This window comes from Trichosurus vulpecula, chromosome 5 (assembly GCF_011100635.1).
Source record: "Trichosurus vulpecula isolate mTriVul1 chromosome 5, mTriVul1.pri, whole genome shotgun sequence".
NCBI classification, from domain to species: domain Eukaryota; kingdom Metazoa; phylum Chordata; class Mammalia; order Diprotodontia; family Phalangeridae; genus Trichosurus; species Trichosurus vulpecula.
This window is the reverse complement of record NC_050577.1, coordinates 285,060,868-285,066,884: the sequence shown is the minus strand read 5'-3', so window position 1 is coordinate 285,066,884 and position 6,017 is coordinate 285,060,868.

Sequence of the window (6,017 nt, the reverse complement as noted above, 5' to 3'; positions counted from 1 at the left end):
GCCACTAGTACACCTGAATAGGTGTGAACACAAGTACATATGAATTTGTGTCCTTTATCTTGGGGTAGTGGTCCAATATAATCTGTCTGCCAAATCTGGGCTGGAACTTTTTCCCTTGCTATTTCCCCAGTTACTAACCAAGAACAGTTCATTTCTTTTCCAATTGACATATATAACATTCCTCTGCTACTTGCTTTAACAATGAATAAGTGATACTAATACCTTGATCTTGTGCCCACCAATGTGTGGCCTGGATTCCTAAATGGCCAGCAGTTTGGGGGAACCATTTTGCTGGTGTTAGGTCATCAGTTGGTGTTAAGAGTAGGGACAATACGTTCAGTAGCAGTCTTCCCTGACAGGTCAGCATGTGCATTGTACACACATTCTGGGGTAGTGAAGGCCACATGAGGGTCTACATGAAAAACTGACAAATTAGTAACCAAAGACATGTCCCATATATCTTCCAATAATCCTTTGTCCCAAACTTGTTTACCATGAATTTCCCAATTTTGATTTTTCCACATTGGCATTCTTGTAGCTAACCCATTAGCTACTGCCCACAAATCAGTGAATATATGACACTGTCCTCCTTTCTCTGTTTTAATAGCTTGATGTACTGTCATAAATTCAGCATATTTACTACTTCCACCAATCCCAGTACTTTCCAAATTTCTCTTAGTATATGGGTTATAGGCTACTGCTTTCCAATGTCTTTTATGGCCCAAATATTTTGCTATTCCATCAGTATACCATGCATGTTTCTTCTGCTATTCAGTCAATCCATCATATCCATCATTCCATTTTGCCAAGGACTGTACCACCTGTTATCTTCATTCAGGGGATTTGTCATTTCCATCGGGGTCTATGTTTGCTATAGATTCATGTAGAGCAGAAACTCCACTTTTGCCCATTTTCAATCTATTCTGAATATACCATTTCCATTTAATTATGCTAGCCTCTTGTGCATGTCCAATTCTGTGAGACACTGGGGTACTCATTATTCAAGTCTTAATAGGTATTCCAGACCTTAATATCACTTCATGGCCCAGCGTCAGTTGTTCAGTCTCAATATACAATAACTTGAGTGGTTGCAGGGACTAACACTCCTACTTCAACATATTCCTTGATACTATTGGCAATTTCATCTTGCCCACCTGCCACATGATGCTGCTTCAAAGTAATTTCTTTAGAAGGTTCAGGTAAAGTCATTGGGTCTATTTTTATTTTTCCCACTAAAACTGTATTATTTCCTATCTTCCTTACTGCAAATTGATATCTCCCCTCAGGAAAATTCAGTCATACCTTTCAATATATCTATTCCAATGATGTATTCAGGAATGGGTACAATGACCAAGGCATATTCTTTCTTATGCAATTGCCTAATTTTCATCATCAGTTTGACTTGTCTGGCTGATATTTTAGCCCCTGTTAGGGTTGTGATGGTAATAGGAGTTCTATGCTTAAATTTTTCAGAACTTATATAAATCAAGTTGGCCTCTGCCCCAATATTGATCAATGTCCTAATTATAGTATTTGATCCATTTTTTCCAATATATTGTCAGATTAATCTGGAGTCTGTAATCCATTCTGTGTGTTTCTTTAATCTGAGCTGGGGCGGGGCTTATTTCCTAGTTTCCCTGAAGGTGTGACTCACTTGGATACAAGGTTTCAAGATCTGTAAGATTTGTAGGGACAGTTGTTACTTCTCTATTCATCTTGGTACATTTTGTATAGCTCGTTAGTTGCAATACCATCTATTCTTCTAAAATCTACCCCTGCTCTGAATAGAGTAGTAAACATGTCTTTCCTTGTCACCCTGTTCTGACGTTGAATCTGCTGATTTTTTTACTCTTCTCTCTTGAGGAAATTTATCTTTTCTCCAATCTCCTAAGTCACTTACCTGTGAAATCTTATCCAACATCTCTGAAAGAGGGTTTGTTCCCTACTTCAGCAATTAGGAGAGTCAGAATTAGGTATTTATAAGCAGGCAGAGCCATTTTAATGATCAAATTTCTATGATAGACTCTCAAGGGGGTATTAAAATGAGCCTCAGTGTTCCCCAAAATAATAGCAGTCTTCATTACCTACTCCTTTAACTTTCTCATGTAGCCTCTAATTGAATACCAAGGTCTATCTGCAGCTGGCCACACAGAATCAGCAGGATATTCTCTATTACATGCTGATGCAGCTAAAGCTAAAAGATTAGTTGTTTGGTTACCTTTTTGCAAATGATAATCCCTAAAAATTTGCTGTACAAAAAGATTCTGACCAATGCTCATGAATCTCATACAAGCCACAGTATCTACAGACACTCCTGTGGCCCCTTCATCACTGATTCCCACCGTCCAAGATATTACCAATTCTCTCATTCTCTGGGTGAACCTACTCAAGATATCTGTGATTTCCTGCTGTGTAAAATCTCCCAACATCTCTCTGAACACTGTATTATTATCCTGGGTTTCTGGGTTTCTTGTCTCCTTTGCTGTATGGGTCACACTGCTGTTTGAGGAGCCTGGTCTGATACTGTATCATTCTGTGCCTCAGACATTTTGTGCCTCAGCTTCTGATACTGTATCAGCCTCTCTAGGCTCTCTCCCCTTGTCACCATGGTAACTAGACTGGTTCTTAGATTCCACCTGGCCTGAACTGAAATGCATTGTTCACCTCCTTGACTCCCTCAGTCTTCTAGCCGAACTAACAGCAAAATCAGTAGATTTCTGAACCATAATCTCTTGTTCTGCCACCTGTCCCTGATTTTATATATGATATGATATGCTGTGAGTAAAACCCAGCCTTTCCTAGAGACTGCTGTTGGCAATTCTCTCCCTGGCTTAACTGCAATTTCTTGCAAACATTTTTCCAAATCTCTAGGTTCTCCCCTCTGTAGCTTCTGTTTCCAATCCTCACACAGTCCTGTGCCTTTAGACCATTCCTTTGCTAGGAAGGAAGAAGGTACCTCCTACCATCCTGGGATAACCATTTCTTCCTCTAAATAGAGACCTTATTTATACCTTGTGAGCCTGTTTGTGACAGCAAATGTATCTGCAAGGCAATAATCACTGTATGTGTGTGTGTGTGTGTGTGTATGTATGTATTTTATATATATATATATATAAATATATATATATGATAATTGTCAAAATGCCTATGTGGTTCTGTATCACAGAATATATGTGACTCTCCACATAGAAAGTAGAAGAAGCAAACCATTTATTCAGACACCAGAGGAATAGATCACTTAAGCCATCCGCCCAATCCGTCACAGCAGAAAAGAATTTGATGCACAATGTAACAGTATGGAGCTTTGCCATCCCCAAACCATCTACCTCCTGATGGACCCTTCCCAAAAAAACTCACTCACAGCCACCACAGCAAGTCTGCTCTTTCCCACAGCTCTAACTGTCATAATGGTTCTCTCAGCATTTCCTGTGACACAATTTCCTTTTCTTTTCAGCAAGCTCTTCCCACAACATATGGCTTGGGCCTTCTGTGACATAAGAAGGTCACATGGCCTATTAATGGGTGGGCAAGATTTTCAAATCTAAATTGCTATTACAGGTTGTGAGAGGAGGGGGGAACAATAGGGAGGACTCTCTCCATTGAACAGATGAACCTAGAGAGGAACAGTGCCTTGAAGTGACCACACACCACTTTGGCATGGAGAGAGTCAGGGTAGAGATTGCTGCTGCCCAAAGGCTAGGATAAAGCTCTGTGGAAGGTTTGCTGGAGGGAGGGCCTTTTCAAGTGGACTATGGGATGGCTCACTTTTTCAAGGATCATCTCTGAGGCTCCCTTGTACATTTGTAAAGTCCTGGATTCTGGAAAACCGTGTTCATGGATTTGCGTGATGAATTGAAGGTGTAGATTTTGTAGAATTTCTCCTCTGGTACCTCATTCCTCATTGCCTTGTAGCCACGTTTCAGGTCTTTGCCAAAGCACAGTAAGCCACACTATGTCTTGTTGCCCACCTGCCGAGGAAGCCCTCCTCCCTTCTCTGGAGGATGAAAAAGAAATAATGTGGAGCCTAAATGAGAAGCCTCAAACCAAGGGGGCCAATTAAGGAGGGGAAAAAAGGCACTCAAAGACATGACTTTCCTAGCAGACCTAGTAGCAGGGGCTATTCACTTCCAAACTATGTAACATTTTACCTGTGTAACATACTACCCTGTTTCGAGGGCAGTGAGGGATGGGGAGGAGAAGGAGCCTGAGCCCCTAGACATATTGCCTCACCTGCTATGGAAAAGGTCACAGTCTTATTCTTTGAGTAAAGGGGAGTGTCTACTAGTAAGACTCTGCTATAAGCACAAGTATCTCTTCCCCAGAAGGTTGCTTCTGTTTAGGAATTGAGAGGTACCTAAAGGGCCCATGACTCCCCTTATACATCCATATTTCCTAATTTCATCCCACAAATCTTCACATGCTATGCTCAAGGGTGACATATTGTAGTGCAGTGAGAAGCATGCTGAATTAAAATCAGAAGACCTGTGAATTCTGATTCTGCTACTTACTAGAAATATGACCTCAGGCAAGTCACTTAGCCTTTTCCTGGTTTACCCTGGAATTTAGAGTCCCTTCTCTTATACATTTAAGATTGTGGATGTGTAGTCACTGTTGATGGAGATGCCATTGACAATGTGAGTATTGGGAGCAATGACATTTGGGCTGGGATCTCCTTGAAGTAAGTGTCCCCTATGAAGGCCTGCACCGCTGTCATGTTGTCCAAGGTCAGTGTGCCTGTCTTGTCTGAGCAGATGGCCATCACATTCCCCATAGTCTCACAGGCCTCCAGGTGATGCACAAGGTTATTATCCTTCATCATTTCCTGACAAAAGAAGAGAATAGGAGAACTGGCAGGACTTCTCTAAGTACAGAAATTGGGAGACAGATGACTTCAAGTTCAAACCGTATCCCCATCCTCTCCCATTCACTAACCTCTTCCTCTGAATAAAAAAATCCAAGATGAATTCTGTGGATTCTATTAAAAATCAAAGTCTTTTGGGAACATTGAAATGATGATCAAATGGGATAGGGGTCCCTACCTATCATGGATGCTGTATTTCGTCTAGTGTTCTAAGGGAAAGTGAGGTAGGCATGTTCTCTGTCAGGAGGGAACATGACCCATCCCCTTAGCTAATCCATGCTGTTAGAATCTTCCCTTCCCCTCAAGTGTTCTACAGGAAGGAAGTATTGAAGACCCTACTTCATCTTGACAGAATAGGCCAGTAAGATGGTGACAGTTAAAGGCAACCCTTCTGGTACTAACACTACAAGCACAGTGGTCCCAATGACAAAGAACCTGAGAATGTACTGGATATACATGGGTATGTATTCTACATTCCAACTCAGACCTTGCACCCCAAATGTGGCAATCACAAAGGGCAGGACCAAGATGAGAACTGTGAGAATAGACATGAAAAGACCTGTCCAGGGAATACAAGCAACATTAGACTGGACTCAGAGAGCACTACTGGGAAATGAGGGAGCCTGAACTTGGAGATTAAAAACTTTGTTCTGTAGAAAACTGCCTAAAATTCATTCCATTCACTTGGTAATGCAGCAGTCAATTCCTAGTCCTTCCTTTGGACATACTGGTCTTTGACTGCTGTTTTCCCTGTTTCTGTTCATTACAGGTGGCTCATTCATTAGAGTAAGTGCCTAGAGTATAAAGACTAGTAGCTAGTGCAGTGCTCTGAATGCTGCAGGGGCTGTTTTAATGGTTACTGGTAAGAAGAGCCTAATTCCTTGCTCATAGCTCTGTCCCTTAATTCAGGATTTGAGTTTATGGGTACTCATCACAAAACTAACTTGCCTAAATAGAGCTAATCTCACTCTATGCCTCTAAACAGGACAACAGGTAACTATTGTTTATGTAGCTGTAGCTCTTCTCCAATAGTGACTGTAGACTGAAGAGTAAAATACAAGATGGAATTGGCAGTAGATGAAATTTTAAGCAGGGGTCTTAAGTAGGCCAGGCTGAACTTTCTTAGAAAAAGAAGGTGGATATTTTTTACACTTTA